This window comes from Nicotiana attenuata, chromosome 12 (genome assembly GCF_001879085.1).
Source record: "Nicotiana attenuata strain UT chromosome 12, NIATTr2, whole genome shotgun sequence".
NCBI classification, from domain to species: Eukaryota; Viridiplantae; Streptophyta; class Magnoliopsida; order Solanales; family Solanaceae; genus Nicotiana; species Nicotiana attenuata.
Window position 1 is genome coordinate 3,029,146 of NC_032000.1, and position 20,329 is coordinate 3,049,474.

Here is a 20,329-nt window from a genome sequence, read left to right on the forward strand (position 1 = left end):
GACGGTTAGCTGTTTGTTGGTTGTTCCCCTTTTTTCTGTCTCTGTAAATCAAGATTACACTTGTGTCTCTGTAAATTCTAAGTCCTTTGTTTTTTGTCATGGTATGCTGCTCGTTGTTGCAAGATAAAGTTTTTTTTTTTTATCAAAATTGAAGAATTTTATATATATGAATTGGGGTTTAAGATTGTGCTCAGAAAGGAGAAAAGAGAGCAAAACGGTGAAGGCGACTCCGATTTTTCGGTGAAAAGGGTCGCTGGCAGCATAGGAAGATGGTGATGGATTTGATTTATTAAAAATTAATTTTTAAATAAATAAAGATGTGGCATTGATTTATCTGATGTGTACATGATATTTCCTCCATGTCAGGCGAGTGACCAACACGTAATGCCGAAGGGGTTTAAAATACATGTTTTAACTGAGTTTAGGTGTCTGGATGAAACTTCATTGAATACAAGGACCGGGATGACAAAGTGGTACAAGTATAGATGCCATTTAGACTATTCTGCCTAATAATAATAATAATATAAAGAAAACAATGGTAAGTGTAGAGAAGATTAAATCATAAAACAGTGGATAAAATTTTAGAATGATTAAAAAGTATAAAATAGGACAATAAATTTGAGAAGGGAAGAATAATAAAACTTAGAACTTACTTTCCCATGAGTATCATAGAGAAGCTATACTCAGACCCTGCAAGGATGTTCTTCTTTTTTTTTTGTCAGGAAAGATAAAACCTACGGAAAAAGGCTTAAAAATGCCACTCAACTAACATAAATGGCTTACCTATGCCATCCGTTAAAAAATCGCCCTATTCATGCCACTAACGTTATACTTTTAGCCTATTTATATCATTGTCTACAAACAGTTCCATTTTCTGGTTTTTAAATAATAAGAATTAATTTTTCAACCCCACCTTTGTCACATGTCTTTATATTACTGGTTCTTCTTTACTTGACCCTACATTTTTTTTAACCCTGATTATGGATAATTAACTATGCCCAACCCGATAAAATCCAGCCATCTTTTAACCAAACCCCTAACTCCTTATCACGACCCAAAATCCAACCAGTCGTGATGGCACCCAACCCAACCCGCTAGGTAAGCCAATTAACAACTATCCAATTTTATGATATTTTTTTTTAGACAAATAGATGATAAAATAACTGAACCTTAATACTTTTTCCAAGGACTGGTAGTACAAATCATGAGCTTCTAAGATTTAGATTTTTACAAACTAAATTGAAATAAACACAACATCGGTTTCAAATAAATACAAATCACTGAACACTGATCTTATCGGGTCGAGGCAAGGAAATAGGGGTAGGGTTAAAAGATGGTTGGATTTTATCGGGTTAGGCATGGTTAATTATACATAATCAGGGTTAAAAGAAATGTAGGGTCAAGTAAGGAAGAACCAGTAATATAAAGACACGTGGCAAAGGTGGGGTCAAAAATTAATTTTTATTATTTAAAAATCAGAAAATGGAACTGTCAGTCGACAATGGCATAAATAGGCCAAAAGTATAACGTTAGTGGCATGAATAGGGCGACCTTTTAACGGATGGCATAGATAGGCCATTTTTGTTAGTTGAGTGGCATTTTTAGGCCTTTTCCGTAAAACTTATATTAGATAGTAAAACTATTACAGGGAGCTATTGTAGTAGACCTACTATTGGCTAAAATTACATAGTTACTACATAAAACTAAAGGGGGATCTCTAGGGAGATTCTGACTTGGGGTGTCCCTGGGGGACTAACAGTTGTCAGTGCTTGTGGTGGATTTACAAGTAAGGAGTGTATAGGGTAATCAAAAAAATAAGCCTTGACAAGACGATTAGTAGTTACGCTTTTTAAGTCTGCTTGATATGCATTCAGTGCAACAGATATTGGTGACGACAAAAGCAGCGTTGTGGTATCCATTAGGGTGGTTTCATATTTTGCTAGTTGGTCAAATGTTTTGCTCCCACTAATGTTCTACCCAAAATATGTATAACATTTTTGGACTACTTATAGTTACATATGAATTTTCTTTTTTTTTTTTGAACGAAAACAGGAAATTTTATATTATAGCTAAATAGGGTTCAAAGCATTACAACCATAGATAGTGTCACCTAGGACACATTTGTTGCCATAGCTTACCAAACTATTACAAGCAATATTACTTAAGTTTTTAACAAAAACTACTTCTCCCATTTGGTCCCTTCTCAAGAGTGATTCCACAAAAAGAGGTGGTTGAACAAAAAGCTTTCTCTTAGTTGTTTTAGCCTCATTTTGTTTTGCCATCATGTGTGCTACTTCATTCCCCTGCCTGAAGTTGTGCCTCAGGATCACGTCCTTCTTCTGGAGCATTAACAACCTGCATGCAGTTATAATGTCGTTAAAGAGGTAATTTCCTTCGTATATGCATTGTATTACCTGTATGCAGTTCGTTTCTATTTCAAGAGGAAATAGATTCCATTCTTGGGCAATGGTGAGTCCCTCAAGAAGAGCCAGTAGTTCTGATTCCAGTGCTCCATTTGTATGGATTGCTTTTGTGAAGCCTACTATCCAAGTCCCATTTGTGTTTCTGAAAACACCTCCCATGCCACTTGGTTGATTTTTATTAAAACTAGCGTCAATGTTAAGCTTGTACCACCCCTTAGGAGGTTTATGCCATTTTACCTAAATGTGTTTCTTCTTTAAAAGGCTGTTTGTATTATCAGTTAGAAGTTGTATTCAAGTGCTTTTTGTATTGTGAGATTTATATTAATAATGTTGGAGGTGTTATTATGGTTGTTGTTATTTCTGTTAATCCATGTATTCCATAGGATGAAAGGGAAAAGGGTGTTCCAGTCAATCAAAGCATTATGAAGATTAACATTCAATTGTCTTACTTGGAGAAGCCAGTGGGTGCCATTAGTGTTGTATTTAAACTGCCATCCTGCATTGTCCCAAAAGGAACTACAAGCCTTACATTTGAAAAAAAATATGGAAAGGTGTTTCTTCTTCTGTCTTACAAATGGGGCATATAGGATCAATGTTAATGGTGATGCGGGCTAGATAGGTTCTACAAGGGAGCCGATTGTGAAGGCATTGCCACATGAAGAATTTTATTTTGTTTGGACAGTTTTGATTCCAAAATCCAATCAAAATCTATGTTACTAGGTTTTGACGACTCTATTAGAGTGTAACAAGACTTTGTGGAGAATATACCCTTGTTAGTCATTGACCAGATCAGCATATCCCTTTTTGGCCCATATTTTCTAAGTCTAACTTTAAAAATCTGTTGCTTTATAGTGTCCGGGAGTGCAAATGAGAGATTGTTAAAATTCCAGTTTGTACCATCACGGATATCTCTAATTCTTATATTTAGGTCTTTAGGAGAGAGAGGTCCCTCAATTAGGCCCCGTAAATTTCTTGCCTCTGGAATCCAATTTGTGTTCCAAATATCCATATTGGTTTTTAAATGAGGTGACCAGGTTATTCCTTTATTGCACGCAGCCCACCATTTAAAATGCTTTGCCGAATAAACGAGTGATGTTATGGCTTTACTACAGCCATATGTCGTGGTAATTAAGTTTACCCACGGAGTTGTAGTATTTGTTATAAGTCTCCATGCTAAACTAGATAGTAAGCTTATATTATTAGTTTTTGCATCCTTAACGCCAAGGCCTCCATTAGACTTAGGTTGACAAATAGTAGACCACTTTATTAAGTGGAGTCTTTTCTTTTCAGAAGTTGTACCCCAAATAAAGTCCCTTTGTATTTTGTCAATATTTTTTAGGATTTTAGTGGGGAGGAGTGTATATTGCATATAATGGTTTGAGATTGTATTAAGGCAGACATTTGCAAGGGTGGTTCTGCCAGCTATATTCACAAACCTAGTTTTCCAATTAGCCAACCTAGCTCTCATTTTGTCAAGGATAAAGAGGTAGTCCCTAGGTCTTGGGTTTTTAGTAAGAATTGGAAACCCCAGATAGGTTCCAAAATTATTGCATTTTTTTAAGCCTAGGGTTAATATAATATCCTTTGTGGTGTTTGGATGGCAATTATTGGAGAAGATAATTTTGGACTTGGTGGTGTTAATATTTTGCCCTGAAAGCTTGCAAAAGAAATCAAGTCCTATTTTAATGGCTTGGCAGGATGTATTATTTGCTTTTGCCATTAGGGTTAAGTCATCTGCATAGAAGAGGTGGGAGAATAGGGGGCTTCTTCTGCCTATTTGAATAGGATCCCAATTTTTTTATATCAACTTGATGGTTAATACACTACTACAAAAAAGGCCTTTGGCGGCAATAACAAACAGCATTAGCGGCAATAACAATAGCCGCTATATGATTTATCGGCAATTGATGTTTAGCCGCTGAAGCCGGGGTCGATAAAACCATTAGTGGCATTTCCCACAAAAGTTGGTAAAGGGTATGATCTATTGCCGCTAAAACACATTTTCTTTAACGGCAAATATTCGCGGCAATTATGATGGCTGCTAAACCCACTTTAAAAAAGGCTAATAATGCTCTTATAACGTCCATATTTATAGCCGCTAAAATTAAAACATTTGTCGCTAAAAGTTCATACTTTTAGCGGTAACTATTTTGTGGCGATTAGAGTGGAAACAATATATCTTCTAAAAACGTATTATTATGCTCTTTTAGCGTCCATTTTAATAGCTAGTAAATTCAATTACATTGCCACTAAAAGTCATCTTTAATAGCAATATAATGGCTACAATATTCCCTTTTAGCCACCATTAATAATTGCTACTACATTCGATCAAAAATAATGCAAATAACAAAAAAAAATCAATATTAATTTATCAAACCGTAATATATCTCGTTAAATCTTAACAAACAAAAGGAAGTACTTCCAAAATATTAATATCACAATAACTTAAAAAATAAACTTAAATTGTTTGAACTAAATAGCTAATGTCATTATATAACTAATCTTAACAAATTACAATCTTCCAGTAATTTCTGTAACTCTTCGTCATACTGAAATCTTCCACCCGCTAAATTATCGAACATCGACTGTATGACCTGAAATTAAAATCAGGGATTAAACGAATGAGTCCGTAGAGATTTTCAATACATTAAAGTTCCTTTTAAAGACATGACTTTCCTAAGATGTATTCGGTCATGCATGCCTGTCTTAGGGAAGCATATAGAATGCCTTTTAAAATGCCAATCCAAGTAAATATTGTGTGATAATGGAGAAATAATTAGCAGGAGTAATTTATATGTTACCATCTCAATAAAAAACTAGGGAGTTATTTTTGCCTTCTATCAGTCAAAGCATACATTTAACCATTTAAGCACTTCATAACACTACCGCAATATTAGCGATCTTTGAGATATCACATAATCCTGAACTTGGCAATAGCTATGATGCCTAATGCATAGTGACAATAAAAATTGCAGCAGCGCCACAATAGTTAGTGGCAGCCATAACAAGTAACTCATTCCTAGCAGAATCTGATAATAAATCACCCACTTCTTCAGGCAAGAAAACAGATAAGCTCTTTATCATAATTAGAGACCAAATTTGAACAAAAACATCTACTAAAGTATGAATTGAGTTCCATACTATTTCAATGAGGTCTATCTAAAAGGAAAGCATGAACTCCTTAAAGAAATTTGACTTCTAAAGTATAAATTGGTTCCTAGTATACCTAGTTAGTCATATGACGTAGAAAAAGCAACTTTACTGCTTCATGAAAGATATCATTAAGTAACTGTCTAATGCACAACACCATCAGACCAACAATCCGGGTAGTGGAAAGATAAGTTATCACAGCTGCGAATCAACTATTTGTTAAATACCAATCTACAGAAGTTCATGGACTTTCTATGCCTAAAAGCAGACCAAACTCTTGCAGCTGCAAAATAATTCCTATAGTGCTATTGAATGTAGTCATGTATTATCACTGTATGGCCCATGATTGCTCTGTCGTCACAATTGGAATTATCAATGGTATCTTAATCTTAAAAGAAGTTTCAAAAATGGGTTTCAACTATTAAATATTGACTGACTATTTTTGAATCAATAATAAGTATATTCTAAATGGAATATGCATGCAATTTACATTTTTATCTACTTGTGGCGGAAAGGTGGCTTCCTTAAAAATATGATAGACAATAGTGGCAGGGGAGTTACTGGTACACGAATTAATAAGTAGGAAGACGAATTCAGTCTATAAAAGCTGACATAAATACTAGTTTACAACTCTTTCATCATTAAAGTCCTCCTACATGCTAAACTTTCGAACATCATACTATATGACCTGAAATAATAAAACTGAGCGAATGTCAAAAGATGAAATCTGATGTAAAAAAAATTTGTAAGTCTCATATAAATTTATTGTCAAAGTAGCTCCCAACTTCAAGTACTTCTAGTTAATCTTTTGTAAAAGACAATGTTTAGCAACATATGCTTAGCAACACTGCCTTAAGTTTCACAAATTATGAAGCAGCAAAAATATCTTAAAAGAAAATATTTTAATCCTTGCACCCCTGGAACTTCTACCCCTATGCTTTGGCACTTTGCTATCTTAAACAAACACCTTCACAACCAACTGCTCAAAAGCAAATGTTCTAATAAAGATAAGTCTTGTGAACCTCATGAGACTTGCTTTAGGGAGAGAAATAAGGATAAATACCCTCAAAAGAATCATATATTGATGCCAAGTTGTCTGAAGGATATAAACAAATATAGAAACTGATACGGCATCCTGTAAATTCACCTTGGGGAGACTAAAATATACTTGAACTATATACTGAATCCAACCAAAGAAATAAATGAACCTCCTTTACCACAACTATTTCAATGACATAGAGGCAACACTAATACTATAAGGACTAGAACAAGGACATGTAATCTATGATCCATTTAGCATTTTCTCCGTATTAAACCGCACTCTATTATCGATCACCTTAATAATGATCATTAAAAGATTATTATTATTATTAGAAAGAAATTCGAAATCATTATAACAATAAATACTTCAAATTATTTAGTCCATTTTTTAATCCATGAGCTTCTTAATCTCAGAGTATTACAATATAAGTGTAGTATCTTATTGTTATAATACCATAACAATTATATTACCATCTTAGAGAACAAAAAAAAAGAACGAAAATAAATGGGTGAACTAACTTGAAGTTGGTGAGGAGAAGCAGAGCAACCACGAGCTTGAATACCAATAAGATCTTCAATTAAATCATTTTCTTCTTTAGGACAACAACAAATTTTGACTTCTTGTTGGTCTACAACATTATTAAAGAGTTACTTACATAAAGCATGTTAGAAGAAGACCAAATCATCAAGAACTGAAAAGGCAAAATATCATTAATGTAGTATATATTTTGGCTAGATATAGCAATGTCTGTATTAAAGAAGGAAAAGGGGCTAAGAGACCTATCACTGCATGACTCAATTAAAATCATAAAGACATCATGTTATCAAAATATATCTTCTAACACCTTAATCGGCTATAGATGCATTGACGAGCCTGGTATTGATATTGTTTCTTCAGATGAAATTGTGCGTTTAACAGACTGCTTCGTATTCCCAGTGATTTAACAAATATATAGATAATAAGTATCACGTTTAGAGACAAATAAGAAGTATTCTACATAATAGCTATAACCTCGATCCAATCCTTAGAGATAGACTGATAGGTGATCAACTGTCCTTATCCTTTGTCAATTAGAATCAAACAAGAACTTGAGTCAAATATTCTAACAAAGTCTAGTAGCAATTAGTATATCCTGTTTGTTTAAATGTTAAGAGTCAATTTGGTGATCACAACAAAATGGGTTTTTATAGGCGCACCACAAAAGATTACTCTCCTTAGCGACCCTTCAAACTAGAGAAATAAAGGCGCACACAAAAACTAGAGATATCCATATATGCATGAAAAAGTTACTAGTTAATAAATAGAAAAATTCAATTTTAGTTTCAACAGAGGATCGGAAGGCCAAAGGCAACAATAGAGACTCGGAGACCAAGACTTTGTTAGCTTTCCTTCCCAATATAAAGGTAGATGAGCTCTACAGCATAAAAGTTTAGAGAATTCTTTGTTAATTTCATATGTATAAGCATTAAGTGTTCTTCTTAACTATTGTTTTACATTTTAAAGCATACCAGATTCATAAGGAACAATGAATACAAATCAGTAACTGAAAAATAGATACCAAAAAGGGGAAAAAGAATCTCAAACTACATCACTATTACCTCTGAAATTCACCACTCTCATGTAAAATCAGATCCCATCAAGCACCGTGAATAGAACTTAGAAAATCCATAACGAACAGTAAGAGAGAAAGAAGTCCATCACAAGAAATGAATAGAATCTACACTGATAGTGAATGAATAAAGTATAAAAATTATCAGAAGACCAGATCTGAGAGATCGGACCTCGATTTTCTTTCAGTTCGAGGCCACCAAAAATCAAGTTTTTTCTTAATTTACTAATGTGTGGCTTACCCTCTTTATTTATTTATTTGCTGCATCTCCGAATGTTCTTTTACGGTAGATACTCAGAGTGATGAGTTAGGTAACCAAGGATGGTGGTCGGCGTTGGTGAGATAGCAATTAGTTTGGCAGCGGCGTTTGAGCAGTACGATGGAAGACCTTTCAAAAACCTTTCCCTGAAATTATCTTTAGTTCGTGATTTACATTTGGAGGGAATATGTGAATTTTATTGGAAAATATTGGTGGGAAAGATAAAACATTAACTTCAATTAGTGATAATTAGGGGCCATTCTTTTTAATTGCTAGCAAAAAGGTAGTTTCTCCTGGCTAATTTGCATTTGTCGGTAATATCCCTTCGTCAATAATAAATTAGTGACAATTAACTAATTGCCGCTAAATGATTGCCGTTAATATGACTTTTTGTTGTAGTGATATACCTAGAGAACATCTCTATGCATAGAATAAAAATATAGGGAGATATGGGATCGCCTTGTCTAATGCCCCTACTGGGCTCAAAAAAATTGGTGATAGATCCATTTACTAGAACCCTATTGAGCTGGTGGTAATGCAGCTCATTAGAAGATTTGTAAACTTTGGAGGAAATTTGAAATATCTAAGGGTTCGGTATATAAAAGACCACTATAGGCGATCGAAAGCTTTCTCAAGATCAATTTTTAAAATCATCTGGCCCTGTTTCCCTTTTAATTTTCTGAAATTAGAGATTAATTCTTGAATAATAATAGCATTATTAGAAGCTCTTCTATGCTTCATGAAGCTTGTTTGGAAAGGACTAATAATTTGTTCTAAGAAGGGCTTAAGTCGATTTGCAAGAATTTTTGTAATCGTTTTGTAAATAGTATTACATAGGCCAATAGGCCTAAAGTTTTTAACATTATTAGCATTTTGAAACTTAGGTATGAGATAGAGGTTGGCTTTGTTAATGTCTGGTAGAATACATTGGGTATCAAAGATTTTGTGACAAAAATTAATCACAGATTGACCAATGTTATGCCAATATTTTTGAAAAAAGAATGGGTGCAAACCATCAGGCCCTGGTGCCTTGAATGGTTTAAAGGAGAAGATAGCCCTCTTTATTTCAAAATCCGTTAACGGGTTGTCCAGAGCACCTAGGTTGTAATCATAGTGACTATAGGGAGAATTTTTAATATCAGTCCAGTTGGTGCTGATATGAGAGGAATTAAAAGCACTCTTAAAGTAATTGCTAACATGGGCTATGATACTGCTATGGTCATTAAGCCGATTTCCAGCCTCGTCCTTAAAGAAAGTGATTTTATTAACTCTTTTTCTATTAGATGCCGTTATATGAAAAAATTTAGTATTAGTATCCCCTTCGTTTAACCATAACACTCTAGTCCTCAGCTTCCAGTAATCTTCCTCCATCCTAAGGATATCATTATAGTCTTTTTTTAGGTTGATCTCTAATTGTTGTAAAAAAAAAAGCTATTTGCATAGTTACTAGAATTCTGAATACCCTGGAATCTAGCAAGTATTTTATTCTTTTTTTTTAATGTCTCCAAAAATATTATTCTTCCATGTTTTAATGTTAGATACAAAGCTTTCACTAGCCTTACAATACTCGTTACCCTCCCAATGTTTTTTGACAGTGTTTTGGAAGTCCGGGTGCCTACACCAAAATTTTTCTAATCTAAAGGGATGCTTATAATCAGCTATATTTTTAGGGATTAATTCTACCAATAAGGGATATGATCAGAGTAAGTTTTTGGTAGGTGAATAATCGAGCAGTTAGGGAAGATATCAAGCCATTGTTCGTTTGCTAGGACTTTATCAAATCTTTCCATTATTAAGCCTTTATTAAGCCTCCTATGATTAGATCAAGTATATTTACACCCCTTATAGCCAATATCAGTTAGGTTGCAGTTATTTAATTTTGACCAGAGGAAATTACTTCTTTTGTTGTTAACTGGTCTACCCCCAAATTTCTCATTTGCACCCATAATATCATTTAGGTCTCCTCCTACCATCCAAGATTCCTTGTAGGATTTATAAATACTTTCTAGATTTTTCCACATACTATTTCTTTTATTCAAATTAGTGCTAGCATATAATGAAGAGAAAAGCCAAGATTTTCGAGTAGGAAGTACCTCTATAGTAGCATGAATTTCCTGATTTCTTCGGACAAAGTTTTGGACAGTGACGATGTTGTGATTATACATAACAACCATTCCTCTTGCTTGGCCTTCTGATGGAACCTCGATCATTTCTGTGAACCCAAACTCACCTAGCATTTGTGCATGGTTTGCCATCCTAGTTTCTAGTAGAGTTGCCAAGCAAGGCCTATGGGTATCCACCATTTCTCTGAAGTTTCTCCTAAACTCGTCGTTATTCCCACCCCTAATGTTCCATATTATGAAGTTAGTAGGACGATTCATGGCTAGGTTCAGTTGTAGGTTTGCTGGTTCCCCATTCTCCCTTGGTCCTTGGCGAAATACAGGGTTCATTCTCAGTGCTGGGACTAGGATCATGGCACGATTGCCCACCGTTAGGTCGTGGGGAGGCCTGATGTCCATTGAGCACTTGTACAGTGCTAATGGACAGCTGAGTACATGCCTCTTCTCTAGCATCTCCATGAAGAGAAAAACTTTTACCTTATTTATGCTTGAGAACTCCAAGATTTGTTCCACTCTTGGGAACAAGGGGTCTACCATTTCCTCCTCTGGATCCTCTTCTCCTTCTACCTCATGCATATTTTATGGGTGGGGAACTGGGGGTATTGCAGGTTCTTGGTGGACTTGTGGCTATGGAGGATGAGCTTGGGGCTGGGAAGGGTTCTCCCAAGGCATGAAGATCGGATTCAAGTGTGTGAGAGTTTCTGGTGGGATTCCAAGATGAGGGCTAGGGGTTTACTATTTGATTTTCTTTAAAGATTGCAACTTTTTTATTCGGAATAGTTTCCTATGGCTTGTATTTACGGTATAAAGTTATTTTGGCTAGATTTGAGATGTTCGGAGTTGGATATTCACAGAAAAGCTTACAAGTGGATTGAGTTAGCGTGTTTTAAGGTAAGTATCTTGCCTAACTTTGTGTGGGGGAATTACCCCTTAGGATTGGTGTTGTTTTTTGTTAATTAAGAAAGGCATATCTAGGTCGTTGTTAAGTGGTTGCATGGGATTGAAATGTGGAGGCATATTCCATTGATGCATCATTGCATGCAACATATGTGGATTCATTATAGGAGCCAAAGGGTTCAGTATGTTGTTTAACCAAACCTGGTTCATGTAATTGCTCATCGCAAGTGTCATTCCTTCGGATATCAATTGAGCAAGATAGTGAGTGTTGTGGAGAATGACAATGGCTTCCTGCCTATTTATTTGGACATTGAAGGACACTGCATGGCCCAACAGGCCCACTTCCTGGTTTTGAGGAGGTTGGACTAGGATTATTTGTGGGTCTAATGCTTGTGGTGGAGCAGGCTGGTGGTTCTCCATGGTCTGGCTCTGTGATGCCTCAGTATTTGTATTAGCCTGTGCCTCCTTCTCAAGGCAGATGGAATTCTTGGCATTGTTTAGAGGGGGGTCGAGGTTTCTTATAGAAGAAATTTTTGGCGTGGTTTTTTGGTTATCAGTAGAGGTGTTGGGACTAGAGCTAATGATTGGAAGCTCAAATTGCATGTCGAAAGAGTGGAGTGGCATATTATACTGAGCAATATCCTTTTCAGATTTTGCATGGATTAGGTTGTGAGTTTCAGTTGCCATTTGTCCGTTGAGGGTGCATGAGGAAGACATTTGGATGTCATGCTCGAAAGCTTCTTTGCCACGAGCTATTATACTCATAATGTTAGTAGCTTCAGTTGTTATAAAGTGATTAGTTATGTCTTGGACCTTTGATTGGTTGGAATTTACGGTCATAGAGTCCCTAGTGTTAATATTAGTGTGACTAATTTCATTTTTTATTTGATTTTCCTGCATGGCATTAGAGTTTTTATTGGTTACTAGAGCCACGTGCGAGTTTGCTATGTCCATGCTGTCGATGGAAGTTTCCACTTGGTCATTGGTATTTACAAAACCTTTATTATTAAGATTAGTATTTTTATAATTATTTTTTTTATAAATATCAAAAACAGTGGTTTCACCCAAAATATTCCAAAAGAGAAAAGTTGTTTTGAGTTGTAATGGCGGTATTCTCCATTACCGGAACTTTTGGGTGTTTATCAAGCTGAGACTCTTGAGATTTAATTATATCTAAGGACTTATAATGTAAGATTTTCGTGTCTAAGTACTTACCAGTTGTTGCATTGAAGAGTTTTACCGGGATACCTGGGTTGTTGCCATTTTCCACCAACTTAGGAGGTTGATCTTTGTTGATTTTTTGAACTGGTCTCTTTTTTTTGCTAAAAGAGACTGTCTTCCACTCCTCTTTTTTTCCCTCCCGTTTCTCGATTGGTTGTTCCTTGTTTGTTAGAGTTTGATTCATGGCTTGAATTTTGTTGTCCGTTTTTGTCTTGATTACGAAGTTACACTGGGATTGGATATGGCCCAGACGCCCACAGTTCTTGCATAACAAGTTTTTTCCTTCATAATGGATATACTGCTTATGTTTGCCAATATAGATGTAGGGTTGGACGGGGGTTTCCAGTGGGAGTTCCACACATAGCCTAGCGTATCGGCCTCTGACTGTGGTGGAGGTGCAAACATCTATTTTTAATAATCTACCTATAGCATTCCCAATCTTTTCAAGGAGTTTTCCGTCATAAAACTCAGTTGGCAATTGTGGAAGACGGATCCAAACTGCTGAAACTGTCAATTTTTCTTTATTTGCTACAAAATTTGGCCTCCATTTGATAATTGACAGATAGTGACCGTTTATAAACCATGGACCTTGAGTGAAAGCCTTCTCCATATCTTCTCTCTTTGTGAACTTAACGATGTAGTAATCGTCCCCTAGATCAATAAGAGTAAAGTTTTCCGTTGGTCGCCATAGTTCTTGTATTTTTTTTTCAAGTAATGATACAGTATTCTTTTGCCAAATAGCTTGACTATAAGTGAAAACTTTCAAGGTTCATAAATTCTTTGTTTTTCTTCTTCTGTTAGTGTTATTTCTTTAATGCCCCGTAAATTGTGCTCGATTAAAAGCTCCTGCTCCTCCTTTTCTTGTGGGATTTCTTCCATTAGATCCTCGGATATGGTGAGAGAATTTGTAAAGTTTATTGGGTTTGAAGTTAGCAGCTTGTCTTTAAAAGACGCTTTGTCTTCCACGCCAGTAATCATGGCAATTTCAATGTTGATGTCAGGCGGTTTAGGTGGTGGTGGAATGGATTTTTCTTTATCTGAGGGTTGAGAGTTCATGGTAGTATCACTGATTTTATTTGCTTTATTGGTTACCGAAAGGTTCGCACTACGCATGTAGACCAATATGAATTTTCTTTTAAAAAATACAACTTGTGGTTTATAATTCTCTGATAGCAAATGACTTATTAGAGAAATAGTTTCTAATTTGATGGTAACACCTTATATAATTAATGATTGTCAATTTATTTGTTAAAAGTAAAAATCCACTGATGTATATGTGCTCTCAATAGTGCCTCAACTGATGTATATGTGCTCTCAGTAGTGCTTCATCAGTTGAATTTTTTAGACTTTTAGTGAATACGTGCTATGTTATTTTTAAGAATAATAACCCATGACACAACATACGGAATTTTTTCTTTTTTTTAAAAATTAACTTTTATAGAAAAATTATAAATGAAGAGATAAATTTTGATAAGAAAATTATACTCCCTTCAGTCCACAATAAATGACCATTTTACCTTTTTATTTTGGTCCAAAATAAGTGTCCATTTACATAATCAAGAAGGAATTAATTTTATATTTCCAAAAGTTGCCCTTATTTACCATTTTCAATGTGCCAATGTAACAATTAATTAAGGTTAATTTAGTGAATGCATTTTTTCTCTAGGAGTTCGTATTTTCTTAATGGATGTGCCAAAGGTAAAATGGTCACTTATTGTTCACTAGAGGGAGTATGTAACAATAAGGATACTAACGGGGATAAAAAATGGGGAAAATTGAGGTGTCGCGCATTGGGATGGCACTAGGAGTGGTTCTTTTGGACTCAAAATACATAAATAGGTGATAAAAAAAAAGGTGACATTTTTATGTATAGTGCCACAATACTTGACGCTATACATTAACGTTAACTGTGCCGTTAATGTATAGCGCCAAGTATTGTGGCACTATACTGAAAAAGCTGACACGCCCAGGTATAGCGCCAAAATACCCGGCGCTATACAAAAAGATTTATATATAGCGCCTGGTATTTTGGCGCTATACTCCTTTTTCAGGTAAAGTCATAAAGTGTCCATATAAGGTAAATTAATCAATTCGAAAATATTCGGGATTCGGTATTAATTCCTGAACAGTTACGAATTCAAAGTTTTACGCTAAACATCATAAGAAGCTCTTACTCCTTTATTGTTTACATATTATTCTCATTTTTAATTATTTGCTTTCAATTCACAGAGATCTATTTATATGAAGTTTGAAATATACTTGCGGCCTAATTTTATAGATTTAATTATTTTAGTCTACTAATCAAATTTTAGATTAAACAGTATATTCATCATTTCTGTAAAAAAAGAATAACAAATATATTGCTTTAAATTAATTTCCAACCAAAATTTGATTTCATCTGGCTAGGATTGCTATAATGATTTTTTTAGGTGGTTATAATTCTTTCTTTCATGTTCTATTCACCGTGCTTAAAAATTAACCATAGGGACGGATTCATGATTTAAGCTTTTCGGATGAAATCTTTAATATTTACAATATTAACCTTTTAAAAAAAATTATAAGTTCATCTCTATTTTTCTACATTTTAATAAGGTTTTACACGTAAATTTATGCTTTTCATCAAAAATATTGAGTTAAGATAGATTCGACACCAAAACATTGAATCAACCATATGATGTCTATAAATAGAAAAAAATCTACAACTCAGATGTTCTTTCAAATTAATTAATGTATGATATATGTCTTCTTATTTTTTATTACTTAATCAAGATTACTTAATAGTATATATTTTACCTCAATTTTCATTTGATTTAATATAAATATTGAATACAAATAATATTTGTTTTTTCGCTCAATTAAGGGCATCTGTCTCCCAAGGTGAAACCAGGCACAAGTGTAGCGCCATATGCTGCAAAAATTAAATGCAAAAGGGGTACTTCAATAGTAATATAAATGTTCTGGCACATTTAATACCATTTTTAAAAAATAATTATAGCCACACAAATATTATGGCTTATTAAAGACCACAAATCTTTAAAATCTTCATTTCTTTCTTAAATTTCATACTCAGTCAAATATGTTATAACATAAATTGGAATAAAAGCAGTATCTATTTTTTAAGTATAATTTAATATTAATAATTTCATTTTAATATATTTAGTTACGAATATAATTACCAATCCGGTACATGAAATTATTATTCAAATTGATATTTGTATAGAATTTTATAGCATAAAAAATGTATCGCATTGTACATGAAATATTGTTCAAATTAATATTTGTATATAATTTTGTAATGTAAAATGTATGTCTCAGTTACGTCATATTACATGAGTGCTTATTGTTATTTTTTTTCCTTTTACACAGAAGAACACTTTGTTGATCAAAAGACATAACATTGTAGGTCGTGGATGTAAATAATTTGAAATGTGGCGATACATTGTATCCTTTTTGTAAATGTTACAAAAAGAAATAAATTTAATTGGATAAATAGTTAAAAATAGGTAATACTAATGCAAACCTGTCCTTGTATATCGAGTACCACACTATAGTGGACCTCGTAATCTGCGTCAAATGAGATGCTATCTAAAAGGGGTATAGCGCCAGGTATTTTGGCGCTATACCTGGGCGTGTCAGCTTTTTCAGTATAGTGTCACAATACTTGGCGCTATACATTAACGGCACAGTTAACGTTAATTTATAGCGCCAAGTATTGTGGCACTATCTATATAAAAATGTCATCTTTTTTTCCCCCACCTATTTATGCATTTTGAGTCCAAAAAAAGAACCACAATTGAGTTTCGGACTCTGGCACTAGTAAATTGCATTCGGAATGCGGCTAATACGGATTATGAAATGCGACCTATAGATGTTTCCAACGCGTATTATAAACTCAATCAACAAATGCGACATATAAATCTCATTCATAGAATGCGACTTATAAATCGCAATCGTGGAACACTTTTGGCAAATCCCTTATAAATCCATATTCATAAAACCCACCATGTTCTTCCTCCTCAACTCTTCTGCTAATAGTGTAGCCGCTTTTAACTTTTGTTGGGTTTTGTTATTAATAACAAAAGAGGTGTGAATGAAAAATGGTGAAAAAAGAAATGGAGGGAAGTGAAATTTTGAATTAGTTCACTTTACTAATGCACTTTGTCCCTCATTGGTAGAAGGAAAGAAAATCTTTGTTTATATATAGAGAAGCCCATCTGTTAGCTCTTAAAGAGTTAAGAAGAAGGCAAGCCTCGCCCCGTCATCGTCGTCGCTCAGCTCGGCTTCGGCTCCGGATTGATTGATCAATCTTTTTGGACAAAATTCTATTCAATTATTTAATTAATTAATTAAATTAATTAATGAAAATTCAATCCTGAATAACCCATGACCCGCGACCCGGTCTGGTCCGTTTTCTTTCCCGAATTATTTTAAATCCGTTTGGTTTTCCCGCAATTTTTTCCCACCTGTTCCAACAACTATGGCTATTCTGAAAGGTTGCAAACCTTTTCAGAAATAGTGCCAAACCTGTTCCAACAGCTATGGCTGTTCTGAAAGGTTGCAAACCTTTTCAGAAATAGTGCCAAATGGGCTATAAATATTCCTTCAATCCCAGAATTTTTACTTACTAAATTTTCTTATTATCTTCTTCTTCTTCTTCGGCATAGTATTTTCCAGTGTGTTTTACGACCATTAATTAAGTGGTTTGCCGATCACCAGAGTTTTTGGTACCAATACACTGGTGAGTTAAATCGTTCTATCCTGGGAGGATATATTCCATAACCTCGGGTACTTGAGGGGAATAATTTCCTTAAGGACACACTGTGTATTCAGTGGGCTCAATTTATTCCTATACTGTTTTCAAAATTTATTTTGACTTTCTAGTTCTACTAACTTTCTGTTTCTGTTTTTCAGAAAGTTTATTGTTTTATTGATTTTACAGCAATATAGATTGACTAACAATCTTAAGGAAATTTATTTATTATATTCTGCATTCTGTTTGTCGAGATTAAAACCTGTGTGATTTTCTACTCCGTCTGATATTTACTATTCTGATTTGAAGATATAAAAACTTCATCAGAGTATTGAAATTCAGAAAACGATTTGAAGAACATAAAAACTTCATCTTTTTCTGTGAAACGGTATATAAAAACTTCGATTTTTATTTATCATACGTACTGTTTATTGATTACAGTATTGTTTACTATTCTGGTTTTGCCATTAATTAAACTCTTCTGTTGTTGACAGTGAAAAATGGTAATTAATAACGGAAATCCTTCTGCGACTATTGCTGCAACGACGATAGCCTCATCAAGCCACACTGTTGTTCCTCCGGCCGAGAAACCGAGGAAATTTTCTGGATCCAACTTCAAAGGATGGCAGCAAAGAGTGTTCTTCTGGCTTACCACACTTGATATGCAAAAATTCACTAGTGAAGAGCCTCCAGTGCCTGCTGCGGACATGCCAGACAATGAGAAGTTCATGATTGTTGAGGCGTGGAAGCAGGCAAATTTTCTTTGCAAAGGCTATATCTTAAGCGCTTTAGAGCATGACTTGTACAATGTGTACAGTGCGATAAATACTTCGAAAGAATTATGGGATGCACTTGAGAAGAAGTACAAGACGGAAGATGCATGCTTGAAGAAGTTCGTGGTTGCCAAGTTTCTCGACTATAAAATGATAGACAGCAAAACTGTGGGAACCCAAGTTCAGGAGCTTCAACTTATTTTTCACGACCTTATTGCTGAAGGTATGGTCGTAAATGAAGCATTTCAAGTGGCTGCAACGATTGAAAAATTGCCTCTTTCGTGGAGAGATTTCAAGAACTATCTTAAGCACAAGCGCAAAGAAATGAAGTTGGAAGATCTTGTGGTACGACTAAAGATTGAGGAAGACAACAAAACAACCGAGAAGAAGTCTCGTGGAAATTCAACGATCATGGGAGCTAATCTCGTAGAGGAGACTGCTCCAAAAAGTAAGAAGAGGAAGAGGTCTTCTGGACAGACTAAGGAGCAGAACAAAAAGAAATTCAAGGGCAACTGCTACAATTGTGGAAGAGTTGGTCACAAAGCCCCTGATTGTCGTCTCCCGAAAAAGGATAAGAAGAAGGGACAAGACAACATAGTGGAGAAGAATGATGACATTGATGATCTTTGTGCAATGCTTTTGGAATGCAACCTAGTTGGAAATTCAAAGGAGTGGTGGATTGACTCTGGAGCCACTCGACATGTTTGTGCTGTCAAAGAAGCATTTGCGACTTACTCTACTGCTGGTCTTGAAGAAGAGATTTCCATAGAAAATAATGCAACAGCCAAGATTGAAGGTTATGGGAAGATATTCCTAAAGATGACTTCCGACAAGGTGTTAATGCTCAACAACGTTCTTCATGTTCCTACTATTAGGAAGACTTTAGTTTCTACTTCTTTACTTGTAAAGAATGGATTCAAATGTGTATTTGTTTCTGATAAAGTTGTTGTAAGCAAGAATGAAATGTATGTGGGAAAAGGTTACCTCACGAAGGGCCTTTTCAAACTCAATGTAATGGTTGTTGACAGTATGAATAAAATTTTAGCTTCTTCTTATTTATTGGAGTCAAATGATTTATGGCATATTTGTTTAGGATATGTCAATTATAAAACCTTGCGGAATTTAATTAATTTAGAAGTATTGCCTAAATTCGAGTGTAATAAATCGAAATGTCAAATATGTGTTGAATCTAAGTTTGTAAAACATCCTTATAAGTTTGTTGAAAGGAATTCAAATCCTTTAAACTTAATTCGTACTGACATTTGCGATGTGAAGTCGACACCATCTCGAGGTGGGAAAAAGTATTTTATTACTTTTATTGACGATTGCTCTCGATATTGTTATGTTTATTTGCTTAATAGTAAGGATGAAGCAATTGAAGCATTTAAGCAATACAAGAATGAAGTGGAGAATCAATTGAATAAAAAGATCAAAATGATTAGAAGTGATAGAGGTGGAGAATATGAATCTCCGTTTGCAGAAATATGTTTGGAATATGGAATTATCCATCAAACTACTGCACCTTACACACCTCAATCCAACGGAATTGCGGAAAGGAAAAATCGGACATTAAAGGAAATGATGAATTCTTTATTAATAAGTTTTGGATTACCGCAGAGTTTGTGGGGGGAAGCTATCCTTACAGCTAACCGAATACTAAACAGAGTACCCCACAGCAAAACACAATCTATTCCATATGAAAAATGGAAAGGAAGAAAACCCAACTTGAAATATTTCAAAGTGTGGGGGTGTCTAGCAAAGGTACAAGTTCCTTTACCTAAAAGGGTTAAAATCGGACCAAAAATAGTAGATTGCGTTTTCATTGGATATGCTACAAACAGTAAAGCATGTCGGTTTTTGGTTCATAAATCTGATGATCCCGAGATTCATGNTGAGCCAAAACGAACGAAACCGGGAAAAAAGGGCCAGTTGGGCGCCACAGGCAGCGCCTGGCGCCACCTGTGGCGCCAAAAACAGTATGCACAAATATTTGGGCGCTATGGAGGGCGCTTGGCGCCGAGCTGGGCGCCGGTGACGTGAAATGTGTCCTATTTCGCCCGGAACAAGGTTATTTCGGCCCTAGAC

General features: G+C 34.9%; 1 pseudogene; it reads left to right on the top strand.

Annotated features, from left to right (window-relative positions):
• Window positions 18,134–19,893, top strand: LOC109235815 (annotated as a pseudogene).